Genomic DNA, 15,514 nt, shown 5'->3' on the forward strand with positions numbered 1-15,514 from the left:
ACCAGAGGGAGTCTGGCACTAGCTTCAAACTATTCCAGGTCAGTGAGAGGGAAGGATATAGCCTGATCTTTTTGCCATTTCCTCACTGGACTAGCCTAGTACTGAAGGTCAGGACCTAGACCAAATGATCCCCTAAGGCTTTCCAGATGGCTATGACAAGGTTGGATATGCATCCAAAATTTCCCATTGAGAAGCCCAAGGATGTGATCATGCATTCAAGATGAACATAACCATACTGAGTTTAATCTAGAGTAAGGAAAAGTATGTTAACTTGTTTTGATTGAAAACTCCTCTAGCTAAGCTGAAACATATCTGCAATTTCTGTAGAGACCTAAATATAAAATTAAAATAGCATGTAATCATGATAATCACCGTGGAAAGACAGCATGAGTTCCCAGAAGCTTAAGGGCAATAGCAATTAATGCTCCTGCAATTTATGCAGGATTTTTTAAAGTGGCAATTTGCTTTCCTCTTCCTTAAGATAAATTGTTACCAGTGACAGAGAAATGCAGCCCTTACTCTAAAGAGACACGTGGCTGCAGCTGTCTGAAGCCAGTTCATAAAACCAGCTCTCTGGACAGATAAGGCACTAGTCATTGGAGGCTACTTCTCAGAAGACTGGGAAATGTACAAATGCCACAGTCTTTCTTCCTATCTATCTTGTAACTAGCATTGCCCTGGATATCTCATTTTATCATGAATCATAAGAACGCAAAAGACTTGGGTGGCATCACTTACCATTTTCCTGCCTTTAGACTGTTATACAGAAATTCTTCAAGGTAGAAGAAAACTAGTCTCATTTGATGACCATATAACAAGGAATTCCATAACCTTTTGATATTACTGATTGGTCAACAATAATATTAACAATAACAACTACATCTTACACAAGAGTAAAATATTTAGCAAACAAGAAATACTTGATAAATTTTGGCAGTTGTGGTTTGGTGATTGCTGATGGTGATGACAGTGATAGTAACCATCATATAACGATGACTTCTTCTTCTGTATTTCAGATTCTTTATTTTACCTATTTTTTCTCATTTCACCCTTATAACAAGCTTACCAGATAAGTATCATTGTCCTAATTTTATAAGGAATGAAGGTAAGGCTAGGGAAGTACAAGTAACATGCCCAAAGTCATTCAGTTAATGAGTGGAAGTGGCCAGATTTGGATCCATGTTTGTAGACTTTTTTGTCCATTATCTATTACTTTCATTTACTTTTCAGAAGCAATTTCAATTAGTAGTCTCTTCCATCATTCTGTTCAGTTCTTGATTACCCTAGGGTCCATTATCAAAGGCTAATTTTTTTCAGCATTTTCATCTGAACTTACTCCAAATTCTGTTACCCTTTCTCATGTCCCTGTGAAGGCACCAGTCACTGTTATAAAACGATCTTTGAGGGATCCCTGGGTGGCGCAGCAGTTTAGCGCCTGCCTTTGGCCCAGGGCGCGATCCTGGAGACCTGGGATCGAATCCCACGTCGGGCTCCCGGTGCATGGAGCCTGCTTCTCCCTCTGCCTATGTCTCTGCCTCTCTCTCTCTCTCTCTCTCTCTCTCTCTGTGACTATCATAAAAAAAAAATTAAAAAAAATTAAAACGATCTTTGAGGTTCTGTGACTTTGAACCCCAAGGTTAGGTTTCTGTCTCTTGGCTAACAGGTGCCTCAAATGGGAGTATGAGCCTTTGGCTCTCATGACCTTTGGTCCTGTCAAGAATCCCTTCTCATGCAACCTGTGATACTCTGACTTTCATTTATACTGCTGGGCAGTTCCAAAGTAGAGCAACAGGCAAGAGAAAGATAGGTAGGATGGTTTTAGATTTCTTCTAACCTAATGTCATAAGTCTGTGATCACCCTCTATCTTGGATGCAAAGAAGGATCCTTACTGACGTCACAGTGGTTAGCATTCTAGAAGGACTGTGCATTCATGGCTGTCCCATATCTATGTTTTTATGGAAGTATGGATGGACTCTTTCCCAGGTGGCTTGAATCTCCTTTCTTCTCTGGGCTGTAGAGTAACTAATGTAACTCCAATCCTACACTTTTTCATCCTTCGTTTGTTTTTCTCATGGGTGACATTGACTTTCTCTTTCTCCTTTTTCTCTCATGTTTCTAACTTTTTAATGATGTTTCTAACTCCATTCATTTTTTTACTAATTACCTAAACAAATATTAATCAAGAGGTCTTATTTGCCACATATAAAGTTATCTGCGGAAGGAATCAATATAAATGCCATGGTCCCAGACCTCAGGAGTTTACTTCTAATGACGGAAGGTAGTGTGACAAAGGCTATAGAAACACAGAGAAAAGATGCTCTAAGGCAAAGAGCCATGAATCTGGGAAGGCTATAGGAAGAGACAATGCTGGAGCTGATGCTCTGAGCAATGAGACCTAAGATTTATGATTTTCGTTGATCCAAAGAGATCCACTCTTCATCTGCCCTTTTATTTTCACAAAATTTGGAAGGAAGATTCAATCCAAGTCCAATGACAGCTTAGAGGCTGTCCTGGAAGGGACCACATTATGTCTAAGTAGGCATGAATGCTCTTATAGGACAAGGGGAAGAGTTAACTGACTTGAAAGCATACTATGTAAGGAGCCACAATGTGACAAGCCCAAGTTTGTGATGTCATCATGAATTGGGAACTTAGATACACCAGAACTAACCAAAGTTTGATTTCCCATACAGAAAACACTCTTTCCCCTGTATATTAGGTGGTGTAAGGAAAATAGCTTTGGATTGGGAACCAAGAGAGTTGAGTCCTAGTCCTTGGACAAACCATACGATTTGTTTGGCCTGCCATTTCTTGGCTAAACAGGTGAGAAAACCCCTGAAACTCCTAATAGTTGTTATATGCTATGAATTTATAATTTAATTCATCAATGATATGAAATGAAAAGCAGACAAATCATGGCATGGAAAGGTTTGTGAAGTGAGGAATATTGAGCTACACTATTTACTTTGAACTCCAAATTATCATTGAATATATAAAGATACAAATAAAGAATCTTGGAACCCCAAGAAGCAATATAGACAGTGACAAGAGAACCTTGGTAACTGGTAACTATATTACCAATGTATAAAACTACCCCACTAAAGCCAATGAGGGGAAAATGTGCCAACCTAAGTATCTTTGGAAATGAGTTGAGTTTGTAAGACTAAAGAAAGAAAAAAACTACCCTATTTTTTCATGGGGATTCAGGCTAACAATTATGATATTGCCATACAATATATTAGAATAGAAGAATTAATTAAATGGATAGCAGATAGCAGGGGATAGTTCTTTCATTATTGGAATGAGAGGTTCCAGATAAGCAAGAGAGGAGGCTAGAATGATCCATATAGCAATGGATTAGAGTTGGGAGCATCAGTATGAACTTATGTTTAGCTTCATATAGATACAGATTTTCACATACATAAATATTTATAGATATGTGTATATACATGAATTAGTATAAACACATTTTTTTTGTTCAATCAGTTTAAAGGACTCATAGAACAAAATTAACACTCCAATAACAATAAACACACAAGAACCCAGACCTTGGTTTCTAACACTGTTCTCCAAAACAGTGAACTAGGGCTATTTGGAGAAATGACTGATTCTATGGGCTTGGAGAGGAGATATATAAGATGAGCTTGGATCATCTTGCAGCATTAGAAAGTAGGAAAGGACTCAAAAAAAAAAAAAAAAAAAGGAAGAAGATACACATATACAGTAACGGGGACATGCCAAAGGGAAAGAAAAGCCAATGGCCAAAATGGGACAACTTGCAGGGAAAAAAATAGAGTGATATTAGACTTTAACTGAGAGTACAAAATAAGTATATATGATTCCAAATGACATAAATTAATTATTGAATAGATTAATAAATAGGTAAGAATTGACAATTCTCCCTCACACGGAATTTCAAATATTTTATGTAGAGCTCCACCTCAAGGAACTAGAGCATAAATCCTTACTCCTTAAATGTAGGCTGCCTAAAAGGACTTTTTTCCAAAATGTACAGCATGCAAAGGGGCGGAAAGAGTAATTTAATTGTGAAGACACCCGACAAACACTACCTTAGCCAGATGGTCAAGGCCAATTCAACATCAATGGTTAAAAATCACATTGCTAGTTTGTATGCTTGATGGGGTTTGATGAAATTAGCATTTTGTCTGTCTGATCTTCTTTTCAGTGGCCCATGAAAATACTTACTATGGGGCAGCCCTGGCGGCCCAGCGCTTTAGTGCTGCCTTCAGCCCAGCCCAGGGTGTGATCCTGGGGACCCAGAATCAAGTGCTGCGTCAAGCTCCCTGCATGGAGCCTGCATGGAGCTTCTTCCTTTGCCTGTGTCTCTGCCTCTCTCTGTCTCTCTGTCTCTCATGAATAAATAAATAAAATCTTTAAAAAATACTATGATAAAAATATCAGACAAATTCTAATAATGGAGTTTCCTACAAAATATTGGACCAGAATTCCTTAAGAGTCTCAAGATCATCTAAACAAAGTCTGAGAAATGACCACCACCAACAGGACCCTAAAGGGATATAATATAAATGTAATGTGGAACTTTGAACAGAAAAAGACTGTGAGGTAAAAACCAAGGAAATGTAACTAAACTATGAGCTTTAGTGAATTATAGTATGTCACTGTTGGTTCATCATTTGAAAAAAGTGTCATATTCATATAAGATGTTAATAATAGGAGAAAGTAATGTGAGGGAAATTGGAACTCTACCATATTCTTAATTTTTCTGTAATCTAAACCAGTTCTAAGAAATATTCTATTAAAAAGAAAAATATGTATAAGAAAAAATACAAGAATATCTCTCATCTCCCTACTCATGGTATAACAGAGCTCCACTGTTCCCTGGCACCTGACATGTTTCAGGGTATAGGAAAAGAAATGTCCACCACTCTAGTTGGAGGGGTACCATGGGGAGGGCAGGTTATTTTCAACCAGTTATATAAGTGAGCGCAGTGATGGTAGGTGAGAGAGACAAAATGCTCAAATGTGAAAACAGATAGACTTCAGTGTTGGACCAAGATGTTTCTGGGCTGCCAAGAGTACCTGGGACAGAGGGTACCAAGCTGCAATTACCCTTGTAGGCAGATGGCTTTTTTGTTATGAAAATAATCACATTCATTCTTCAGTCTCATTGCAAGAGAATGAGGTTGGGTAAAGGATGTATTGCTCTAAATCTTTTCAAATCTCTATTAATTGAATTTCTGATTAGCACACATATTATTCATAATGAGGATCTAGGGAGCAGCTGCAAACACAGCTCGGTTTAATATTCTGTTCCCATGATATTTCCATGTAGGTGGGGCAGTTGGACAGTCATGGAAACAAGCACTGGCATATGTGCCCTCATCCTGATTGCAATTTGTATCAAGTAATGAGATTAATGACCATTTAGCAGAAGGTTTAACATAAATCACAGCGTGTATACTTTCTCAGTTTGCTTCTCATGTATATCTTCATTTGCAGAGTAAACAAATATATTTTCTTCCGGTAATACTTAGAATCATAAGATAGCAGATTCTATGAGAAAATTGAGGCCTAGAGAAGTGATATGACTTTATTAATATCATACAATAGCATGTGAGTTAGTACTTTTCTGTTTAAAGTGTGATGTGAATCATCTGCAGAACAGGAGCATCAACATCACCTGCCTGTTAAAAATGCAGGGTTTTAGGCCCAATCTCAGACCTACAGCATCAGAAATTTGCATTTTAACAAGCTTCTGTGGTGATTCACATGCAAATAAAGTATAAGACTGCTAGTTTAGAATCTACAATTGTTTCCACTAGATCTTTACATAGTATATGACACTTTGGGCTGCAAGTAATAGCATAAAATATAAATAACATATATAAACAGGGTTATCATAGTTTCCTATAGTGCAAAATCAGAAAAAGGTGATCCCATAATTGATTTCACCAATGACTAAAATTCTTTGTCATCCATCCATTCCATTATTTTTTGTGTTGGATTTGTTGCCTCATTGATATAAAATGGCTGCCATAGCTCATACAGCTGAATCCCAAACACTGGAGTGGGAGAGAGGATGGAAGAAGGAGCCAGAAAACTTTTCCTTACACATTGATCTTACTGTCTGGTGGAAAATCTTTTCCAGATGCCATGGTGTACTTTTCCTTGGGTCTTCTTGGCCAAGTTTTGGTCACATGATCATGCTCTAGCTGGAAGAGAAGCTCAGACAATCTCACCAGGTTTGACAGTGGAAGTTGGTCTCTGCCAATAAGGAAGACAGGTAGGAAATGTGACCAACAGAGTCTGCCCCAACCATGCTGCCTTAAGTTAATGCTGAATATAGACAATCATGGAGTATTCAAGATCTATTTCATTATTACATTCTTTTGGATTAAGGCTTCTCCATGATTAGATACTTAGATCAGAGGATTAGATAGAAGCCTCCTGGACTGCTACTATGTCAAACACTCTACTTTTGTAACCAAATGTAATTCACAACCCCCATTTCTTTATCTTCCCCTAGCTCTACTGGAAGGCTAAAATATCACTTTGATTTGCTATAGTTATGTGACAAACCTCTGCTTAATAAGATGTATGCCGAATTTACTGAGAACAATTTTTTCTTTCATCACAAGGAGAAGGCTTTTGATACTTCCCCCGAACTTCTGACCTAGAATGTGAATGTGATGACTGAAGCAGCAGCATCCATCTTGCAACCTTGTGGATGAAAGCCACACCTAAAGTTAGTGGACTTGGAAAGAGAAGAAAATTGAAACCTTGATGAAATCATAAAACCACTATTGTGACTGTGCTGGCAATTTTGGAGCTGCTTATTACATGGTAAAAAAAATCTTAATTACTTAAGTCAGTATTGATTGGATTTATGATTACATGCTACAGAAAGCAATCCAAACTGGTACAAGTATGTGTCAATGTTCTCTCTTTTTTAAAGATTTTATTTATCTATTCATGAGAGACACAGAGAAAGAGAGGCAGAGACATAAGCAGAGGGAGGGAGAAGCAGGCTCCATGCAGGAAGCCCGATGTGGGACTTGATCCTGGGACTCCAGGATCATGACCTGAGCCAAAGGCAGATGCTCAACTGCTGAGCCACCCAGGCATCTCAATATTCTCTTAAGGATAACTAATTTTCCTAGAATACTTTGTGGGGGATTATTGTGTCAGAACAATTTTTATGTAATAGGCATCCTCAAAGAAATTATTATAATCGCTTTTATTTTTCCATCTGCAATATTGATGGACACAAGAGACACACAAAAGTGTGAAGCAGGGCACTTTTCCAAGAGGGTTTTGATGTTGCTGTAACAGTTTCACAATTTTGTTTCTCTTCCTGGAGCTTTTTGTATCTGACATTCTCATCTTGTTGACTAAACACTTACTCCAAGCTGAAGCAATGAATTCCTCCACCTTCAAATGGACTATTAAATGATGCTGCCCAAGACTATGGGGTCTTGTTTACATATTTTTCTCCTTTGCATGATTTAGGATGTATCTTTTTCCTTGGAATATGTAAGATTCCCTTCTCCTTTATTCTTTCTGGGCTCTATTTTAAGGAGGAGAGGTCTTTGTCAAAGACCATGGCTATTGTCCTGTCTTTCGATATTCCCTTCATTTTCTCTCCTACCATTCTCTGCAGTCCTATGAAGAGCAAGACCAAGTATTATTTACTTGCAAATCTGAGTAAGGCTCTCTAAAGAAAGTAGAAGTTCAGGTTCCTGGTGGGATAGAGTCTCTTTGTTCTGACTGGCAGTGGAGAGAGAATCCTGGTAAGAACTGATTTATTGTGCATAACAGAGTAAGGAAAATTTGGAACTCTAAGGGAATATGGGAAGAACATATGTGAACAGCTAAGTCAAGAAGAAGAGAGTGACCAATAAATGACGAGATACTCTAAGACATTATCCCTCTGTAGCAAACTGTATTTTCCAAAAATAACCACAAAATCATTTCTTGTCCCACATGTTTTTTTAGAATCTTGCCACTCTCCTGTTAAGTGGGGGTTGTCTGTGTCTTCCCCTTAAAACTGGTGGGATATTGTGACTTCTCTGGCAAAATAATATAAGAGTTCTGGTGGGTAACTTTAAGGTCAGGTTAGAAATGTGATATAGCTTCTGTCTATTTCTGTGTTTTGGGACAACTTACATTGGAGCCTGGAACTGCTATTTAGGAAGTCTAGCTGCCATTAAGCACAAATGCTTTAAGGCCATGTGGTTAGACCACAAAGAAAGTGACCATCATGAGGAGCTCCAGATGTTCCAGTCCAGGCACAAGACATATGAGTGAAGCCTACAGATGGCTCCCACCTCAGCTTCTGAATCCACCCACACAAAGGGCCAAATGAGAACCACCCAACTGAGTCTATCTCCAGTTAACACTGTAACCATAAGAGGCAATAATATAATAATAATAATAATAATAATAATAATAATAATAATAAAATATGTGATTACTATTTTACATCACTAAATTTTGGGGTAGTTTATTTCAGGCAGGCCTGGAACATATTTCTTGTGATTCTTGAATTATAGTAAAGTCTCATATACTCAGAAAATGCTTGCTATAAGTGAACAGGTATATAAGGTATATAAGAGGAAGGACAGGATACATTGCCTTCATGTTGATGTTTGTCATTAGGATAAACCAGAGATAGCATACTCACATAGAGGAACAGGAGAGATCAAGCCAATAATAAACTTGGTGCAGAAATCATGTGCAATGTGTATCTTTTGCAGGTCCTGGGACTGGGGATTCATCCAAAGGGCTGAGTCTACCCATTTAACTTCTAGGTTATGTCTGATGGCCACTTAGACAAATTTCATGTGAGGTGTGCATAAAATCTACTTCATGATTTTCAGTGCTTCTGCATCATTGAAAGCTCTAAACAGCTTCCCTAGATACTCTTTTTGTCTCCCCCAGTATTAAATCAAAGCAAGATTGTTTGAATGTCTGGGTTTGGGGTGGCCTCTTGAAATATATTGATCTGAGGTAGACTAATCAGCCAGTTGAATTTTAATATCCAGGATGAGGCTTAAATAAAGGGCCTCATGTGATAAGCCGATGCCTTCTCTATATAGCTATGGTTTATTTACTACTTACTATGCTCTAGGCACTATACTAAGATCTTTAGGTGTATTATATTATTTAATCCTCAGTACAACTATAATAAAATATCTTTTAGACATAACCTATAATAGGTAACATGATAATTTATGTATAATACATGTCAAATATAACATTATATATGTATACACAATATCTATATCTTGAAATAAATACTTGCATTGAAACCTGCAAGGTTAACATATATTTTTAAATTTTAATATTTTTTTCTGACTTAGATTACTAAATAAAATGTGTCCTGTGAAAAGTTTAAATCAAAATCACACTTAAGGGCAGCCCCAGTGGTGCAGCGGTTTAGCGCCGCCTGCAGCCCAGGGCGTGATCCTGGAGACCCTGCATCGAGTCCCACGTTGGGCTCCCTGCATGGAGTCCGCTTCTCCATCTGCCTGTGTCTATGCCTCTCTCTCTCTCTCTCTGTGTGTGTCTCTATGAATAAATAAATAAAATAAAAAAAATAAAATCACACTTAAAATAAACAGAGATATATGTTAAAAGTGCCTAGGTGTTGAAAAACAAATGATAACAGTCACAATGCATTCTAAACAAAAGTGTTCCTCCTGGAGGAAGATCTCTGTCTCATAAAAGGCATTAGTTGAGATTATAATGAGAAGGGACAACAGGTATTTGAAGACCTATTTATTTATTTATTTTTAAAATTTAAAAAATGTATTTTTAATTTTATTTTGTAAATATTTTATTGATTGATTGATTGATTTAGAGCATGTGTGTGAGAGTGAGCAGGGGGAGGAGCAGAGGGAAAGGGGAAGAATCTCCAGCCAACTCCTGCTCCGATGGCAGAGTACAGAGCCTGACTCAGAGCTTGATACCAAGACCCTGAGACTATGACCTGTGGTGAAATCAAGAATAGGAAGCTCAACTGACTGAGCCATGCAGGCACCATGAAGACCTGCCTCTTTAAATAAGTCTTTAGAGATATAATCTGCTAGTCAGGTTAAGACAAAATAGTGAGGAGGAAACCAGCCATTTCAAATGAGTAGACTTGAACTTTTGCCTGTCTGCAATTACTAAGTGTGTATCTTTGGTTAAACTACTTAACCAATCTTAGCCTCATTTAGCCCACTTACCTTACTGAAGGTAGATGTTTTTGCAGGTGTTTAGTTGGGAGCTAGTTGATCTTAGCTTGACAAGACCTGGGTCATTTTCATGACTATAACTCATTTTCTGGCTTTCTAACTCAAAATCTTCAGCAAGTTTCTTTTTCAGAAAGAAAAAAGGGCATTTTTTTTAAAAAAAGATTTTATTTATTGGTTTGAGAGAGAAAGAGAGAGTGAGCAAGTGCACAAGCTGGGGGAGGGTCAGAGGGAGAGGAAGAAGGAGACCTCTTGTGCTGAGCAGGGAGCCCAACTTGGGGCTCGATCCAAGGACTCTGGTTTCATGACCTTAGCAGAAGGCAGACGCTTAACTGACTGAGCCACCCAGGTGCCCCAGGGCATCTTTTTCTCTTATAATTGCTTTTTCAATATACATTCATCTTGAGGCAGATTATTTAGGATGTCTTGATTTATTAAAATTGTATCCTGAGATACATTGAATTTGTGGCACCAATGCTTCTCTTCTCTCCCTGAACAACTGGGACCATCAGTGCCATCCATCCATGTTGTTTGGAATGTGACTGCAGTTCTGCTCACCAAGGAGAGGGGTGTATTTCCCCATTCCTTGATTCTAGGTTCAGCCATGTGACTTGCTTTGGGTCAGCGGCATGTTAGCAGTACTGATTCAAGTGGAAGCTTGACAAAGCACTTAAACAATTGAGTTTACACCTCTGAATTTCTGCCCTTGACATGAGATGGAGAGACATGTCCTTGCCTAGACAAGCCTATTGGGCCCATGAGGAGAATGAGAGACATGAAATAAGGGCCACTCCCAGCCAACCTCAGCTAGAATCAGCAACACCTAGCCAATGCAAAAACTCAAGAGAAATAACAAATAATTGTTCTTTTAAGCCAACCAATTTTGGGGTGGTTTATAACATACTATTACAGAACTGATGCATTTCTTCTTAATTTTATAAATCCATCCCAGTTTGGATAATATATTCTCACACTGGCCATGAAGGACTCCCTGGCAGGGGTTTTCTCCTTTACCTTTCTATTAGCATCTTCTGGTTTCTTGGCATAGTATCTTCAGATAGATCTTAAAACTAAGCATGACATTTGGTCACTTGCTTTACTAATCATTTATGCATGTTTTCTAGACTCAAGTCTATGAAAGGGACTGCAAAATTTATGGAGGTTATAATTGTATCTAGTGAATTTTTCAAATGAAATTTTCCAGAAGGGTAATTGGAAATAGAAGGGACATTTTCATTTGAAAATCACCAGTATTTGCATATCTGGGAGCTGCTGCTGACCCTAGAGAGGACAATCAACAATGAACAGGTCTTAAGTACTTTTATCAAGTTGTCTTATTTCTAATCAGCTATTATTTTTCCAATACATTATTCATTGTTTTAATGTTTATAGTTTGGGAAAAGCCAGCAAGGAGGAAGCAGATATGCATGCACATTTTTGGACATATCTTCTGCATATCTTCCTTCTCCCTAGGAATTGTCTGTTTTATCTTTTTATATAAATAAAATATTTTGGGGAGGCAGAAAGGCACATTTGGAAGGCAATATATCATTTCAGATAAACTCCAGATGTGAATTGATAGTGCTCTTTATTTTGGTAGAAAATAGCCTGCAAAATTTCCTCACACTATTTTGAGCTGATGTGAGCTATGTTCTGTTTTGACAGGCAGGCATTTACCCAGTGTTTGTTTCTAGTCACTGGAGACATATTCAGCTTTAGGGAACTGTTAAATTTACAGGTGAATTGGGTAACTTGCTTTCTTGTGTTCTGATCTTTGATGTACCTTCAAATGGGGGTGAAGTATGTATTTTTTATACAGTACCAATGTTTATGACGCACCCATACATGACTGAGCACTGCCTGAATATACATTAATTTAATAGGTGAATTGCCAAAGGTATAAATAGGAAAATTTTCCATAAAATTGAAGGACCAGAAAGAACCCTGAAAACATTCTGGTTCGTTATTTCCTAAAGTATAGATAAATATCACTGGGGCCACAGCAAATGTTCTTCTGTGACATCTGAGACAACTGGAGTTGGTTCCTGAATAAGGCATTAAATGCCATTAAATCACCTATTGAATAGTGTTCCCTTTGCAATACCATAAAATCATTCTGATGATGGTAGGTAGAAAGTTTCAGGTTGAGGCCAGTGTTTACCCTTCTGAAATGCTTATCAACCTCCATTTTCATGAAAAGAGAGGAAACATTATGTAGCTAGGGCCTAATGCCATTGTTCACTTCTCTTTGTATTTATTTCTATAAATACTTTCTGTTGGTGGCAAATAACAATGGTGGTTCCTTACAGGTATCACTTGGAAATAGCAAAAGTCATGAAGGTGGCACATATGACTAAAAATCAGGAAATATCCATCTTGTCCCACACATATGAAAAGTTTGCTGCCCAAGTAAGAGGAACGCATTTTTCATGACAATACATTCTGCAGTGGAAACTTAGGGTGATCTTAGTTTTTACAGTCAGCAATCATTTACACTAATGGCGAAGGACAGAAAGTTATGTATCCAAAATGGTGCATAAGCTCTCTGTCATTATCCTAGGGAGTCGGTGTAATTTATGGGGAATAATATGAATGTTTACACTCAGACTAGCTTGGGTTGGATCCCAGCTCTTCTACTTGTGACATGGACAAGTTGATTAACCATCTATGCTCTCATTTTCTCATCTAGAACATGATGACAATAATATCAAACTCACTGTCAGGAGGATTCATTAAGACAATGTGAATAAACTCCCATTATAGTGTGAATGCTTGAGCTGGTCCACAGTAGCTTTGGCATGTACCTCTGCTTTGGCGTGCACCTTCCTGTGATTGGTGCATGTCGGTATTCTTTGAGTTTTATGAATTGAATATACAAAGCCATCTTTCTCACAGGAGACACCATTAAGCTGACTAGTTTCCAAGTCAGAAATATGTTTGACATAAGTCCCCCGCATTCAGATTTACAGGTTTGCTATGATGGAGTAGGAACTGACTGGTTGTTGGTGGGACAGCCCTTGTTTTTCTTTTTTTTTTTTTTTTTTTAAATTTTTATTTATTTATGATAGTCACAGAGAGAGAGAGAGAGAGGCAGAGACACAGGCAGAGGGAGAAGCAGGCTCCATGCACTGGGAGCCCGATGTGGGATTCGATCCTGGGTTCCAGGATCGCGCCCTAGGCCAAAGGCAGGCGCCAAACCGCTGCGCCACCCAGGGATCCCAGCCCTTGTTTTTCAAAGTGTTTCTCCCACATGCCAGGTCCTGTTGCACATACTTTATATCATCTTCATAATGTTGGTTTACTCAATGAGTTTAGGTACCTTGCCCCAGTTCCTACAAGAAGTAAATAAATGGCAGAGGCAAGGCTTGATACACTTTAGATGAGAAATGGATAATCTATGTATAACAAGCAGACTATCTGTTATTATAGACTAATATATAAAGTGCTCTCAATTTCGTAGGAAGCCATACAGTGTAGTGGTTAAGAGAATGATGTACTGCCTGGGTGGACAATGTGGTTCCACCACTTCTCAGCTAGGTGACTTTGGGTGTTAATAAAGGTCAGTTTCCTCTCTGAAATGAGAATACTAATAGTATGCCGCTGATGAATTATTTTGAGGATTAAATGAGAAAATCCCTATAAGCATGATGAGCTTGGCATGTAAGAAGATATATTACAAATTAGCTATTAATGTAATGAAGTTGTCAGTACAAGTAGTTAGGTGCCCAACCCATGGAGGGTGATAAATAAATGATATGGGGCAGATCTAGTCTCTCAAATACCCAAGACTCTTGATTTATTTCATTCTCATCAGGTAGATATTCAGCTGTGACTTTTCACTTACTCGTATACTGGTGCAGATTTTAATAAAATAGGTGTGTGTGTGTGTGTGTGTGTGTGTGTGTGTATGAGAGAGAGAGAGAGAGAGAGAGAGACAGAGAAAATGGAGGGTAGAAACAATTCAGGTAGTCATTTGCGTAAGAAGCCATAAGCTTCCAGCTCATTTAATAAATAATGCAATTGTATGACTCACATGTAGAAAACTCTTGAACTCCCAAGTGTTCAGAGAAGAATCTAAGTTTTTAAAACACTTACATATACATAACAGTCATGGACATGAGGTTTTGGTGAACTGTATGAATGAATACATTTTTGTATATGACTTTATTCCCACCTGACTGCTTGTGGGCACATAAAACACTTGTGGAAGGAGGCTAGCACAATTTCTTGCATGGCTTCCTGCCACTCTGTCCCTCTGTTTGTCAGCTATGTCTACTTGCCCTGGACGTATTTTGGGACAATTATCTCCCAGCTCAGATAGTGTCCTGTCTGCAGTGTCCTCAGATAGTATCCTGTCCTGTCCTGGCAGCTGAATTTTTTTTTAAAGATTTTTAAATTTATTTGAAAGAGAGTGAAACAGAGCAAGAGTGGGGGTAAGGGCAGAGGCAGAGGGAGAAGCAGACTCCCTACCTATCAGGGAGCCTTATGGGGGCTCAATCCCAGGACCCTGGGATCATGACCTAAGCCAAAGGTAGACGCTTAACCAACTAAACCATCCAGGAGCCTCTGCTCTATGAATTTTTAAAAGGACACTAAAAGTTTGTTCAATTATTTCCTTTTGATACAAAAGCTTATGTCAATATTCTGGAATATCCTACATCTGTGGCCTGAAACTTTAGCTTTATCAGAATCACAGGCTTGTTAAATATAGACTGCTGGGACCACTCTGGGTTTCTGATTCAGTAAGCTATGGGTGGGACCTAAGAATTTACATTTCTAACCAGTTCCTAGGTGATAATGATGATGTTGGTCTAAAGATCACACTAAAATTTTAGACATTTCAACTTAAGATGATGTTCAAATATATTACGCCTCTTGAATCATACTGAATACCGTAAAGACTGGCTCTTCATCCAGAAAGAGAAAGTGTAGTCATGCCAGATGGGTTCAGATGATATTTCTGCCTCCAGCTTTCTATTTTGTGGGAAAGCTATTTCTCTACAGCCTACCCCCAACTCTAAATTATGATTATTTCAGTGGTTCTGATAACGATGAAGCTGGTCTATGGAATATGCAGATTTTATGAAGTTCAAGTTCACAAATCAAAGTCCAAATTTATTTTTATTTTCCACCATTTCTTTTAAACTTATTCAGAGGAGATAACTTTATTTCTAAGTAAAAACTCTGGCAGCACTTTGACTTTTCTGTTTATTTTAACTACTAGACAGTTAAAAATATAGTTTGTTTGTTTTTTAGTAATTAAAGTTTTCAGTTGGAAATACAATTCAAAACTCTG

General features: G+C 38.1%; 2 long non-coding RNA genes across 5 annotated transcripts in view; one reads left to right on the forward strand and one right to left on the reverse strand.

The window, feature by feature from the left end:
- Positions 1 to 6,742, reverse strand: part of LOC111091936 — a 67,542-nt gene extending 60,800 nt beyond the window's left edge. Inside the window, exons 1-2 of the long non-coding RNA XR_005376946.1 lie at positions 6,563 to 6,742; positions 6,095 to 6,247 (exon numbers count right to left, since the gene is read on the reverse strand). This is a non-coding gene — a long non-coding RNA (uncharacterized LOC111091936). The remainder of the gene's footprint in view (positions 1 to 6,094; positions 6,248 to 6,562) is intronic.
- The window catches only part of LOC111091935, a 70,653-nt gene continuing 56,980 nt past the window's right edge, over positions 1,842 to 15,514 (forward strand). For 2 of the 4 annotated variants that reach the window (XR_005376942.1, XR_005376945.1), the window contains exons 1-3: positions 2,668 to 2,824; positions 6,132 to 6,266; positions 6,622 to 6,826. This is a non-coding gene — a long non-coding RNA (uncharacterized LOC111091935). Of the gene's footprint in view, positions 1,985 to 2,667; positions 2,825 to 6,131; positions 6,267 to 6,621; positions 6,827 to 15,514 lie in introns of those variants that run through there. The other 2 variants (XR_005376944.1, XR_005376943.1) reach the window with 2 other exon arrangements.

The sequence above is a fragment of the Canis lupus genome, chromosome 23 (assembly GCF_011100685.1).
Source record: "Canis lupus familiaris isolate Mischka breed German Shepherd chromosome 23, alternate assembly UU_Cfam_GSD_1.0, whole genome shotgun sequence".
NCBI classification, from domain to species: domain Eukaryota; kingdom Metazoa; phylum Chordata; class Mammalia; order Carnivora; family Canidae; genus Canis; species Canis lupus.